At 37.0% G+C, this 15,436-nt stretch overlaps 1 protein-coding gene and 1 long non-coding RNA gene across 3 annotated transcripts in view; one reads left to right on the forward strand and one right to left on the reverse strand.

Annotated features, from left to right (window-relative positions):
- The window catches only part of stpg1 (sperm-tail PG-rich repeat containing 1), a 382,184-nt gene that overhangs the window by 155,395 nt on the left and 211,353 nt on the right, over window positions 1-15,436 (forward strand). The gene's annotated exons all lie outside the window — the stretch shown is intronic.
- Window positions 14,411-15,436, reverse strand: part of LOC132145099 (uncharacterized) — a 59,404-nt gene continuing 58,378 nt past the window's right edge. Inside the window, exon 5 of one of the 2 annotated variants that reach the window (XR_009434437.1) lies at window positions 14,411-14,522. This is a non-coding gene — a long non-coding RNA (uncharacterized LOC132145099). Of the gene's footprint in view, window positions 14,559-15,436 lie in introns of both variants that reach the window. The other variant, XR_009434436.1, reaches the window with a different exon arrangement.

Below are 15,436 nucleotides of genomic sequence, written 5' to 3' on the forward strand. Positions count from 1 at the left end.
TCTCTCGCATTCTAAATGAAACAGCCTCTCCATTGATTTCCTAGGAGGAAACAACAGTCTCCCCGGAGGCTGCTTTTTCATCCTTAAAAGACAAATTACCTGACATTTCTAAACTTAACACAGTTGTGTGTGCGGCTACAGGCCTCTGGTATCGTTCTTATTTGTTTAAGCCTTAATGTGCTTCATAAGTGTGTATTTGTCCTAATGTGTGTGTCCTCAACAGAACCTCAAATCATGGAGATGAATGCTCTAACTTATTATGATTACTGCATCTTCATTTATTCAATTTATTCAGTTATTATTCTGAATACAATGTAGAATTATTCTACAATTCATAAGTCCACCCTGCTACTAAACTGTAAAAATGGCTCATTTAAAAACCATTGGCTCATTGACATGTGACCCGCCCCCATATTCATACGTTCATCTGTTCAAAAGTCAGCAACCTGAGTGATTTACATAGATACGTCTTAAAAGCTCTAGTGTGCAGCAAACATAGATTGAATTTGTTTATTTCTTTGCCGAGTTCAAATGCCAGGGAAGATTTGCTTGTTTGACCTCTGATCTGTGTGATTAGTGGACACTGACATGTCCCAAAAGTGCTCTTGAGAGATCCAGGTTCTAAATGCGAACCCCTTCTCACTGTAAACACAAGCGCAGCTGTCGGCCTCGCAGTCAGAGCACTGTAAACAGTAAAATGCCTGCCTGGAAGAGGTTTAACCCTTTGAAGTCGATTAACGCGTATATGCGTTAGGAGTCATTTTCTCCTGATAACCCTGAAAAGAACTTAAATTACACTTTCAGTTTTGATCGTACAGATAAGAGCAATACATCAATCGAATCTGTAAAGGGTCTACTTTTTTGTATACAGACATAAAAACAACAAAACTTTTTGTATTTATAAAATAAAGATAACAAACAAGGTGTGCTGTCTGCAGCCTTTGTCTGCGCTGATCTTCATTTAGACACACGTCATTAAAATTAACTGTAACTCAGTGAATACTCAACGAAGAGACATGAGAGAGATATCTATAGAAAGCCTGACATGTCTTTTAAACTAAACAAGTGCTGCCGAAAATAAATATTCTGTGATAAAGTAATCCATATGAAAACAACGCAATGTCTGTGTTTCACGTCTCTCTTCATTATCTTCTAATGTGACCACGCCCCCGCGCTGAACGCTCTATTCAGATTTTAATGTTTCAAACTGAAGCGTGTAGCTTGAATACACCCATAACAGAAAACAACGCAGCGAGACTGTTCTTCGAGTTCTTTTTATCTTACTGTTTGCTTCGCGATAAGAGGAATAAGACATAATTCACCCCAAAAAGATGTGATATTGATTAGTTGAGGATTTGGATTTCCTCAGAAAAAAAAGCATGAAGCGCTTTATTCAGCAGAGATCATAAACATGATTAAGTCTCTTTTTATTTATTTAGATACTTGTACTAGTTTTCACATAACGTAAATATTTTACTAGTTAGACTTTTTCCAAACTATAATTCCTGACTAAATGTATAATCAAGTGAAACATTATGAAGTTTCAATATCAATATACAATACTATACCTTTCAAAAGCTTGATGTAAATAATATAAATGTAAAGAATAAATGTAACTGTAACAAATGTAATAAACAATGCTGTTCTTTCAATTTATCCCCCCCAAAAAAACCTGAAAAAATATTCTCAGCTCTTTTCAACATTAATAATGATAATAATAACAATAAATGTGGTTTTTGTTTGTTTGTTTTTGTAGAAAATCAGATTGTTAAAATGATTTCTGAAGGATTGTGTGACTGGAGTAATGATGCAAAAAAATTCAGTTTGAAAGTCAGCTTTGATTGTTCCTATTGTTCGGGAGGCAGACACACTCTTGCAGTTTAAATCTAGATTAAAGACCCATCTCTTTAACCTGGCTTACACATAACATACTAATATGCTTTTAATATCCAAATCCGTTAAAGGATTTTAAGGCTGCATTAATTAGGTAAACCGGAACCGGGAACACTTCACATAACACCCGATGTACTTGCTACCTCATTAGAAGAATGGCATCTACGCTAATATTAGTCTGTTTCTCTCTTATTCCGAGGTCACCGTAGCCACCAGATCCAGTCTATATCCAGATCAGAGGGTCACTGCACTCACCCGGATCCAGTACGTATCCAGACCAGATGGTGGATCAGCACCTACAAAGGACCTCTACTGCCCTGAAAGACAACGGAGACCAGGTCATCTAGAGCCCCAGATACAGATCCCCTGTAGTTGTGTGGGCTGGTTGAAGTTGAACGGGCACACAAGGTCAGACGTCGGAGACTCGACGTTACAAAACTTAACTCAGAACACGAAAATCTGAAACGGAAAAGAAAAGAAGTAAAGTTTGACGAGACTAGGTGGTGTTTCTTCTCATCGTGGCTAAGTAGCAGCAGGCGTGCAGGCCGACGCACGCTGGAACCGTGCTCAAAGAACAGTGCTGACTAAAAGCATGACTAGTAGCAAATCTAAAAGCAAAGCTACAAGCTAAAAGCAGACATGACTAATAGCAAAAGCTAAAAGCATACTAAAAGCTGGCATGACTGATAGCAAAAGCAAAGCTAAAACTAAAAGCAAGATTTTATGGTGTCCTGAGTATTTAAACTGGCCTGTTGGCCACACCTCAAATGTTGTCTTGACCAATCAGATATTGTCTTGGCTCAGGGGTATCATAAGTCATATGTTATCTTATCAAGCATGTGGTCCGAATTTTCCCGCTCTTGCAGGGTCTAATTTTGGACATGATTCCTATAACAAGAATATGATACATTTGACAAATAACTGATGGTCATGACTGTTACAAGCTAACAGATTCGAACACGTACACACTAAACATGAATATGTATCCTTAAGCTATCGAATAGTTATTAAAAAAACATACATAATAAGTGATTAAACATGATAGTCAAATGTGTGGGTTACATATAAATGAATATGGAGGGAAGTTATGGACTGATATTCATTTATAAGTCTTTTTGAGTTCATTTTGTTCCATATATATGTAGAAAAGACAGTTTTCTGTGCCATTATCTGACAAAGATTTCTGTGGAGACCAGAGGTTAAAAGGCCTCCCCTTAGGAATTTCAGTCTGGTTCTGCTAGGTGGGGGAAGTGTTTAAGGATCTTGTGTAGTACTCTCATGGGTTTACATGTGATGTCCGGCGTTGCATCTCAATTTGTTTCCCCAAATCTGACAATCTCTTCTCCGAATTGAAATTGTCAGTAATTGTTCGAGTGGTGTTAATGTTGAAAGCTGTTCTGTGAAAGAGTTGGTTGGTTGGTTAACTTGTTTCGGACTTGTGGCACTAGGAAAGATTTATGACTTCCTTTTGCCTTTCTGAGGAATTTGGCTCATGTTTCAACCAAAGTCCTGATCGACTCTTTAATTTGTCTGATTCGAGTCAGATCCGCTACAAGGCAAATGTCAGGTTTATATGAGAGGGTCAAACAGGTGACCATGCTTGACCGGCCACTGGAGCCCTTCTGATGTCAGAGGTGCCGCCCAGTGGAAGAGAGATGATGCGTCTGATTGGTGCTGACAGCTGTCCGTCACTCACAGGGTGCAGGGTTAATGCAGGAGAAGAGCAGGGAGGAGGGAAAATCAAGTGCTCCACAGTGAGTCTGACTGTTGCTATGTGACAGCAAGAGCTCATTTCAGCTTTTCAGCAAGTGCTGAATCTTATTTTTAGAAAGATGACACACACACACACACTCACACTGTATGTCATTACATACAGCTATTTCTCTCTCTTTCTCTGTATTGAAAGTGGCAGAGCCACAGACTACACATACCATCATGATTCATTTATATGCATGCGTATGAACTAATACGTATTCTTTAAAGCATTTCTGATATAACTTCTCAACTATTAAACTGTGTGCTTAACTCATTCTGCAAAAACTGCCACATAGAAACAGTCTGGAAACACCCGCAACTGCAAAACAAAATGCTAATAAAAAAACACCCTGATCACCCCAGCAGCCTCATGCACACAAAACACACAACACTGCAACTGCAAAGAACACCTTACCAATTGCATAGCAACACCCTGGCAACCACTCATAGCACTTTAACCCTGTGGTTGTGACTTTCCCCCACACTCTCACAGAAGTGTATTGTGATTGTTTATCTTGTGTGTCATTAAGTGGGTGACTCTCTGCAGGGGGAGATCCACTCCGAGTCTCCTTACAGAGTCAACACACGCCGCTTAATCAATGCTGTCATTTACATACCACAGCAGAAACACTGCGTGTGTGTGTGTGTGTGTGTGCAGATATTTGTTCAGGATTTATTCTGTAGTCAAGAATGATGAGCTTCTTGAGATTGGAATACTTTTTTTTAAATCTAGATAGAACTATAGAATGATAGATAGAACATAATATAGCATGGCAGAGGGAGAGAAAGACAAGATAAAAGATAGGATGGACAGATTAACAGAATCAAAGAAAAAATGGAAGAAAGAAAAAATTATAGATAAATATTATAGATATATAAATTATGGATGGATGGATGGATGGATGGATGGATGGATTAGATAGATAGATAGATAGATAGATAGATAGATAGATAGATAGATAGATAGATAGATAGATAGATAGATAGATAGATAGATAGATAGATAGATAGATAGATAGATAGATAGATAGATAGATATAGACAGATACAATGACAGAACCACAGAAATATAAAATAACAGCAGGACGGATAGACAGAACACAGACAGAATGACAAAATCACAGATAGCATGAGTGATTGATGGATGGATGATGTTTCTGGCCTATTCAGCCCATCCAAAATAATGATATGTAATGTAATGAATGTTTTCATCTATACACTATAATGTCAAGAGTCTCATTCTCACTTTTGGGATGGATACACTTTTTTCCACTCCTGTGTTGAGAGAAATGTTCTTTTGACTCCTCCATGTGTATAGATGACAGCTTTTCACTCCAGCTATGGAAATTAAATTACGTCGCCTCTTCCATCTTTCAGTCTCCTTTGTTTCCAAGCCCTCTCTATCTTATTGGTGGATTCTTTTCACATGAGCAAGACTTACAGTATAGTTAAATTTGCTTAGTGGAGATATGGGCTGTTTAATCATATAAGTCTTCCTAGCACTTCCTCATGAAAAATTCACCTTAAGATACTTAGCAGAAATCACAGCTAAGCGTATTGCTTTATTTATATAAGAAAATAATAATAATAAAAAAAGCACAGAGGACAGAGGTCTCCCTGTTCATCCTTTGCTCTGATTGAGTGATTAAGGGGCATAGCTAATTGCATCGAAAATAAATTTGAGTATCGCCAGCTGGGTTCACGTTCTCCTGTCAGTCATTTAGGAAGATGATTATGATGACAATAATTATTTAATAATACTCGCCCTCTTTTCTTTCCTCTGCCTCATCACTCCATCTTTGTTCTCTTACACAGACTCATCCATTCTGGTTCTGTTGGATATAAAGGATCATTCTGGTTTTTGGAACCAGACTCATTGTTTCCCTCTGGTAATTTGCTTAGGTGTATAAAGTACTTTCATCAAAAAAATAATGCTGTAATAAGAGACTAGATCTGAGAGCCAGAAAACGCTCTGTAGAAGCTTGTAAATTCTGACAAGACAAAAAAATTTCACCACAGCTCAACTATTAAATGCTTGTGTTGTTCTTTTTTTGTCCAAAAGACCTGAGCTCAAAGAAGCAGCCCAGAGGAGCGCTGTTTCTACAACAGCTGTTTTTTTTTGTTTTTTTTTTTTACATCAAAACGGAATCAACAGAGAGTTGTTGTGCATCTGTTGTTGTGAACATTTCAAGATGCCCCGTTCATGCATTTCTAACACAATGTAAAAAGGTCTCAACAGGGCCTGCATCTCAATTTGTACTCCATCTACACAACACAATGTACTACCCGTATACTATACCCTATATTTCCCAGTTATTACATTTGCAAAGTTCAAATTCTAAACAATGAATTTCCAGGCCTAGAAATCAAAAACGAAATGTATCTTCTCACTGCAAAACAAACAAACAAACTAAAAACAAACAAACACAACAAAACAAAACAACAGAAATGTAAAGACAAACAAAAAACATAAAATAATACAAATGTAATATTAAAATACAAATAAAACCAACCGTATAAAATCATCCTTTTTAATATAAAAATAAAATAGATACCTAAACTAAACTAAAATAATAAACTAAATAAAAAAATAAAGAGATGGAGGGACAAGAGTAAAACTCTAGGATGGGTATTAATTGACTAAAATACTGTAGTATACTGCCTTCCATTACTTTGGTTGCCTTCAGGTTTAGAAGCTTTAATCATCACCTGCTGAGAGCAAATAAGACAGTAAGGCTCCTCTGCGTAATTATCATGTACGTACGTCTGCGCAGACGACCTAATGATTTCACACCCTAGTGAGCAGAAACCCTTTCACTCAAAAGACCTGCTGACAACACTAATGCAGACATGCAATACGACTCTATTAAAGTCTGCTACACACGGGGGACGGGGCACAGTCAAACAATGAGAATGCACAATTAGACAGGGACCTATTGTTCATCAACATGGGTAAAAGATTGCAGAGATGATGACTGGATGAGGCACATCACTGTTGTTGATTATCAGACGTAGAAATGCAATAACAGCTTCCCATTTAAAACATCAAAAATGAGCTAGCTGTACCGAATGAGCTACTTTTTTTAATCCTACAGCTCAAAAAAGCTTGTTTAGGAATTGTACAGCGTGTCAAAAACGTGATAATTCCGTGCCACGCCAACACAATAGAACCACAAGGATCAAATACGCCTGTATTGTGTTGAGCCAGATTAGCTGTTCCCCTCAAGTACACACGCATTTATTAACATTATAAAGCGTACATAAAGTTGCTGGTAGCATCTAATTTATGTCAAAACCATAGGAGAATGCAGTCTTGATGCTGTACTGCAGTCCGATACACACACCATGGAGAGAGAGAGACTTTCTTATTTGCGATAAGGATGTAGATTTAAATGTGAAAGAAAGAAAGAAAGAAAGAAAGAAAAAAAGAAAGAAAAAAAGAAAGAAAGAAAGAAACATTATCAACCAATGAAGCATGACAGGTCACACAGCAGCCAATAAAATGCAGAATGTAGCACATACAGTATCAGCCAATGAAATGCAAGACAGGTCACACAGCAGCCAATGAAATGCAGGATGCAGCACATAGCAACCAATGAAATGCAGGACGCAGCACAAAGCGACCAATGAAACGCAAGACGGGAAATGAGCTACACAAAAAAGTGGGTAATAACATAAGGTGTTTATGGACCTGATTTTTTATCAATGTCAAAATATTTTGTTTTAAAGTCATACACCCGGTGCAATGCAACGCAAGGTGCAGTGCAAGTGTGTTTGCTAGTTTCAGTCTGGCGCCGTTCGCATTAGCCCATCCAGTGCCACGTCTTTTAATTAGCAAATGCATTTGCACCCATTTGTGCGCCCATCGGTGTGGGGGTCTAAAAAAGAGGTGTGTTCAGGAGCACTGCTGATGCATTGCTATTTTAAGGAACTAAAAATTGACTGCGCCATAGACCAACTCAAACCTGGTCTAAAGTGGTCCTGCAGTGTGAAGTCGGATATGCAAATATTCCATGTACCGTATTTTTCGGACTATAAGTCGCAGCTGAGTATAAGTTGCATCAGTGCAAAAATACGTCATGGCGAGGTAAAAAACATATATAAGTCGCACTGGACTATAAGTCGCATTTATTTAGAACCAAGAACCAAGAGAAAACATTACCATCTACAGCCGCGAGAGGGCGCTATATGCTGCTCAGTGTAGGCTACAGGAGCACAGTAATGTTTTCTCTTGGTTCATTTCTCTCGGTTCATGTCAAATTAATATTGATAAATAAGTCGCACCTGACTATAAGTCGCAGGACCAGCCAAATTATGAAAAAAAGTGCGACTTATAGTCTGGAAAATATGGTAGATGCTCAATTAGTATGCGCTTATAAAATATGATGCATAATTATAAAAGAATTAGCAAAACGCTGCTTAAAATAGTGTCATAAAATATTTAGTGTCCATTAACCAAATACAGAGCAGCCAGTGACCTCTAGGATAATCCAGAGGAGCCCATGTCTGCACATTCCACAATCTGCTGATTTCTTAGGAACTAACAGACAAGCATCCAAACACTTACAGGTACAGACACGCACACAGAGGCATAAATCAGCAGCTGAAATGGATGGTGCTGCGCAAATGAACAGAATCATCTGAATCCTCTACGGTTCTCATGGTAACGCAGAATGCCGCAGAGGACCTGTCTTTACCTACAGCAAATAGATGCAAGTATGGAAATGAATAAAACACTTGATTACAGCTCTGAAACTAATCGACTCTCTCGCTGTGCTGATGAGATTCCAAAAGTATTCCACACTAAAGGCATCGAGCATTAAAAAAAAACAAAAAACATTGAGCATCCTGAAGCTCGCTGATTAAAGTGTTTCAGGTCTTTTTTTAGTGGCTCTTTGCAAATAATGCATGCTCTCTCTTCACAATTCAATCAAACACTCTTGATTTAACAAATAATTACGATAATCTATCCATCGGCCCATCCAAAAATAAGCTTGAGGTCCTGTTCCTCATTGCTTTCTGCCTCTATCCCATCTAAGAAAGACAAAAAAGACCAAAAATAAAATTATAATAATTATAATAAAAACAATTAAATACTATATTTATTTTATTTAATAATAAAAAAAATCACTTGTATTTTTTTCTTCACTTCAATACTTTTCATTACAAATTATAATATATAAGAAATGGAGAAATGTTTGGGGACAAAATAAATAAATAAATAAACAAATAAATAAAGTGTGAGTGACTAATTTGAGTAAAAAAGTAAATAAAATATATTTTTTAAGAGTATAAGCATTTATCTGGCAGGAATGATAGATTGTTTTAATCATCTCGGTCACATCGATGTGATTTTACAGCTGTGATGACTATGATTATCAGGACTATGATTTATAAATGCAGTATATAGCAAGATTGTCTGATCTGAGTTCAGAAGGGGTTGAGAGTTAAATAAATGAAAGAATTAGAGAACCATAACCATATGAACCACAGCCAAGTTCTAGAAATAGCAGGCTTTAAAAGTTTTTGTCTTTACTTTTTAATAATCCACCATCTAAAATGCAATGACCCACTGCAATGCAAAGGTCTCCTCGTAATATACATAAATTTAAGACAAGTGACGTATCAGCCTTCAGAGCAGATTCATTTAGTTCAAACAGCACAGTGGAGTTTTTAACCGCAGAAGAACTCCTGCAGCTCTCAGCAGATCTCAATGTATTTGAGAGTATCTGGACTGGAAGACAAGCAGGTGCAGAAAGAGCCGTCAGACGTTCTGAAGCTAAGATGGGGTTTTAATCAAGAGTTCAGCAGTTTTCACATCTCTGATAAATGCATGTGAGAGGGAGTTCTGATAGGTCCATTAAAGCATTAAAGAGCGCTGACCGCATTTAATAGCTAAATAAATGCCGCTGGTGATGGGAAAGAATTTTAATGGCTCTTCTGCTGCTCTCATGTGTTTGAACGTCTCTGATATTACTGTATGTGTGTGTGCAGAGTTCAGAAAAAACACTCAATAAAAACCAAATGCAAGTTAAAACTAGCTTTAACCTTTATATAAACTGCAACATAATGCATATTTTAAATTGTGTTTAGTAACAAGTTTTGCTTAAAAAATAAATAAATCCATGTTACCTGTACGTTTGAGGTGCAAAACTGAATCTCTTTGTAATGGGTGGCCATCTAGTATACAATGCTGTAATTCACATCAACCTGCACTGTCTCAAAAATATCTAAGAAATCATTACTTTACAAATATATATATTTGTAATACTTTTCATTACAAATCATAATATTTAAGGAGTGAAGAAATTCTTTTAAGGCAAAATAACTAACTAAATAAACAAAAAAATACAGAGTGAGAATCAAATTTGAGTAAAAAGTTAAATAATGAGATAATAAAATAAAATAAAATATATACTGTATGGAGTGGAGAAATTGTTTTGGGCAAAAATATAAAAATATAAAATAAATAAAAATACTGCTAAAAATTCAGATTAAAAGAAAGAGAGCAATTTGAGTGGAATGAATGAATATTAATTAAATAATTAATAAATAAACAACCAAACAAATACATATATAATAGAGAGGGAGATAATTGAAACTCTAGAAATAAATAACAATATATAAAATAAACAAAGCTGAAAAACATAAAATATAATATTGTCTTAGTATTTTGTTTGTCTGCTTTTGCTATAATTAACAAAAACCTAATCAGACTCTCCAGAATTGTTTGAGAATAATCAAAAGAGCATGAACATCCTAAAACTTTCTATAAAATTTTCAGATTGAAATTTAATTTTGAATCAAACACATCCAATTTGGACTAATTTTTACAAATGCAAAAAAATACTTGGCCATAAAGACATACATAAAGAAGTACATTTTCTCAATTTATCCACTACTGGCAGGTGAAGCAAAACATTAAATCACACTAATACCCAACAAAACAGGCCTGCCGTAATGACAGATAAATGAGGCACTTGTGCTCTGACAGCCTCTTGAACACAAGCGTAACACTGATGAAGGCAGAAGAGACGATCACCGTGTGATATGAAACATGTTTCATGTCACGGTCTGGTCATCTCAGATGAGTCCTCCAACAATTATGAGCTCATAAATATGCATTAATGTTATGCAGGTCTGCAGGCTTGAATAAACATGATCACAGAATGGCTGCTGACCCCCAGACAACAAGAAGAAAAAGTAAAGAGGCACGACTGCAGAGAGGGTGCTTACAGATAAATATAGACACAAGTTTGAGCTTTGATCTCGGAGTGCCATCGGGAGACAGACAGAGAAAGAGCGGGATACAACACACATACAACTCCTATGATTCTTTGCATCGAATCCACACAGTGATCACACACACACTTTTCACTTTCCAATCTATTTGGCTCTGCATCTGCCTCTGTTCTTGTACCCAGAACCAGTAGTGTAGAAACTGCAAAACATCTCGAGTAAAACTTTACAGGAGACATTATAACCTGTCTACCTTAATAGCACACAATATAGCAAATCTTGAACTTCTGTACTTGTTTAAAACCATTCACTGTTTACCTTTAAAAACTTTGTTGTGTGATATATGCAATATATAAGTTGTGACCATGACATTAAATCAGCTTGTGATGGCATAAAAACTGCATGAAATTAGACTAAAAATGTTCTCAAAAGTAGTTTTTTGGTGGAAAAATGGATAAGGCACATTCACATATATGTCTTTTAAAAAAAAAGGCATTTTTCGAGAAACATTTAGAATCTCTTTAATGAAACCCGTAAAACATGTCCATCTAATGCATGCCTACAATTATAAAACAGCACAAAGAACACAAAAACCTCATCTTGCACGAACGGCCTCCAACACACATTTCTCCTCGATTACAAATGCAAATAAGAAACATGAACAGAGACCAGTCCTACATCCACCACTGGAGACAAATAACCTCTGGGTGTGAATATATTTGAATATCTGTATTCATGAAGCTAGGGACGGAGAGAGGAGAGTGTTCTTACCCCACTGTAGAGGAGCCAGCTGCAGATGTTCTAGTATGAGCTGGTTGAGGACGCCCTCCACACTGGCCTCCACGTAACGCTGAAGGGACGAGTGCACATTTGGTCAAGGAAAATGTGGCCTATCGGTATCACCCAAAACTGATGCATATTTGATCAGAACGTCCTATGATTTGCTGCCTCACTGACCTTTAGCATGTTTTTTTCTGGAAGTGTTCAGAACAATAATGCCCCTCTTTTTTTCTGCGTTAAATCAGCCAAGCTGATGAGCGTGTAGAAGGAGGTGAAATATTTGCACACAGCGACACTAATAACAGCGTTGAAAACAAAAGCTCATTACGTAACAGCAGTGATGCTATCAGAAGCCTGTAATGACTGCGAGCTGTGTAATGATGCCGAGCTCTGCGCTGACTCTGATAGATGGCCTTCTTCTGAACTGAACCGTGTAAGTGTACGCTGGGAGAGGAAGAGATTACTATTGGCGGATATGGACAGCGATAATAATAAAAACTAACTGGAATAGTTGACAAAAACTGAAAATTGACTCACCCTTTGGCTATTTAAGGTGTGCATGATTTAGTTTTTTAATAAGTATAGATTTGAGAAATACAGCATTGCATTACTTGCTGCTGTTTTGTAATGACTGACATACTATGAAGGTTACAGACTATGCAGTGACATCTCTCCTTATAATCTATCCAATGTGATCGCACACAGATCTATTTGTGTTTATGGTTGGTTGACTGGCTCAGTATGAACTTGTACACTTCCCTCGTATGGTACTCTTCATATCATTGTGATTTTACCCATGCAAGAACGCCGATGTTTCTACACATCCAATCAGTCATGCTAATGCCATGCACATCACCACTCGGGACTGTATCTCTTGATTATTTATTATTTTAGGGGTTTATTATTTTGTAAGTGTCACCGAGCCTCACCAGTGGCAAGCGACTCTTGAAGAGAACAAGTGCTTGTCTTCATGGGAGCGTTTAAACGCTATTAAAATGAGGGACGTTCGGAGCTCGTGTCAGTCTCCTGAGATAAACGGGAGATGATGAATGCCACTGGATGATGCGTAAGAAACCTGAGCGTCTGATTGGCTGCTGGGATTTTGTCAGTTTGGTGGATAGAAGATGGGATTGGTGAGTAACCGTGCTGCTCTATTTAGAGAATGTAAAAACACTAACACAAAAACCATTTTCATAGCTACACCACAGATTTTAACGAAGCAAATTAAAATGACTAATGGCGACTCTGAGCCCTAAACTACATGTAAAAATATCATTTATATACTATTATGTTTTTTCAGTTGAGGGCATCTTCATATGTGCCCAAAGGGAGGTTCTGTCAGATTCACTTCTTAGGATAAATTTGTCCTCAAGCTATAGCTAAGTATATGTACTGCACACACACACACACACACAAGCGCCATAAGTTTGAGCCATATGTCAGTTCATCAAGCTCAGTGTAAACGTGTCTCCTCCAGTATGTCCAGCTGTTAGAAACAGATGCTGCCAGACGGTCATCCTCACAGCTAGGACACATGTTACATTACCTGAGTCACTCTACATACTCCAAAGCTCCAACAATGTAAAACAGCAACAATTCATTACGATTCATTAAAACGGGCATCTACGACTCTAAAATCTTATTGGATGAGCCTGCAGTTAAAGCACATGTGATGCCTAATGTGAAATCAACACAGACTGGCATGGTTTATTAATTATCATAAAACTGAAAGTTTTGATAAACAACAATTTAAAAACATTATTCTATTTGAGAATAATTGATTACTGATTATTCTATGAACTATGCCAAAATAAAATTAAATTACTTTTTCCCCCTTTTATTTTACAGTTAGTCTAATGAACTGTATTACTTACAGTATATAGCCAAATAACTGTTTATTATTATTTTTTATTATTATTCATTTGCTATTAAAACTGAATGTTTAATCATAATTATTATTATATTATTTAACTATTAACTAATATCTGTATGGCTTGTCATACTTTGCTTCCACTATGCTAGGGTATTCCATGAAGTTCCATGTTCCATGAAGATATTTTGTAAATTTCCTACCGTAAATATATAAAAACGTAATTTTTGATTAGTAATATGCATTGCTAAGAATTCATTTGGACAACTTCTAAGGCAATTTTCTCAGTATTTTGAAGTTTTTGCACCCTCAGATTCCAGATTTCAAATAGTTGTATCTCGGCCAAATATTGTCAGATCCGAAAACATCTAAAACGCTTATTTATTCAGCTTTCAGATGATGCATAAATCTTCATTTCGAAAAATCGACACTTAAGTCTGGTTTTGTGGTCCAAGGTCACAAATATGTATTGTAAAAAGAAAAATAACGAAATATTATATATTATGTATAAGACACTGTAATCATTTTACAGTATAATATCAATATGCCAGACAAGACCAAATCAGGCTCAATGGAAATGCGTTTCAGGTGACATTTCTGCTACACTGATATTACGCACTTTACTGCATGCTTCATTTCAACTGGAAACTACAGTGAATTATACAAATATACTTTTTTGTTGTTGTTTTGCAGAAATTTAGATAAATGTAGCATGTATTTTCAGTGAGCCTGTGTAGGGCAAGACTGTGTATTTCAGTGATTTTGCTTTTTAATAAGTTGAGTTACTCAAACTATTCAACACCGTAGAGTCAAGAAGAAAGAGTTGGGGATAGTGTTATCAGGACAGCTGGCTTTAATATAGGATATGATGGTCCAGTGGATGTCCAGTGTGCTGTTGATGAGTCCTCCCTGGACCTGCTGTCTCTTCTCTTCCTGCTAGTGTACTGTAGCCTGTCGCACTGCATCATGGTCCGTCACCGGCATGCTGTCAAAATCAAACTGATCCACCTGAATGGCCATCCTGCACAAACACAGAAGCACACAAAGGTCAAGTGAAGTGCTCTCATTCAGATCCACAGAGGATGACATGATCAGAAATAAATCCTTCAAACATCAGATTTCGTTTGTATACATAATGTTCAGAAACAGACAGCAAAAATCCATCATCAGGAAAGGCTTGTCAGTAACGGTATACAAAAAAATGCCAAGGACATGTGCACAAGCTCACAAAACCACTTCAGGCTCATAGAAACGCCAATAAAATATCATTGACATTTCCATGTTCCCCATTATCAGCGAGCAGAGAGAAAGACAAAGCGGGAGAGACAGAAAGAGTGATAGAGGGATGGATTAATGAAGGAGATAAGACTCTCTGGGGGGCTGTTGGGAAATGCTCTCAGGCCTGGAGTCGGATCACAGCATCTCTGCAGAAGAAAAAATCTATTGCAAATCTACTGATACCAGACAGAAAATATGCTGCGATGTAAGCGGTGACCTCACCAAAGAGCACAACAACCGTCGTTTGAGCGTGCGGCTTGGAAATGATAAATATGACAGAATGCAAAAGAATACACCATGGTTTTACATATTTTTGAAGAAAGCGCGAGAGGTGCTCACATGTGCAAAACTCAATGGCATTCTAGGGAGTTCTAGAGGGTTTCTAAAGCGTTGCTAAGTGACTGATAAAGGCTTTTGGGTGGTTTCTGATTGCCGGCCCATGTTAACAGAGGCCACTTTAAAATCTCTATAGCTATATACAAAAAAAAGTATATATGTATATTTTTTTAGGATATTTTCATTAATTCTTCTGAAAACATGGCACAAAAGTGTGGCTTCAATACACCCTCAAACTGAGGACAAATAAAATACATCATAATTTAGTTTGGATGGATGGTTGGA

This window comes from Carassius carassius, chromosome 8 (assembly GCF_963082965.1).
Source record: "Carassius carassius chromosome 8, fCarCar2.1, whole genome shotgun sequence".
Lineage (NCBI taxonomy): Eukaryota > Metazoa > Chordata > Actinopteri > Cypriniformes > Cyprinidae > Carassius > Carassius carassius.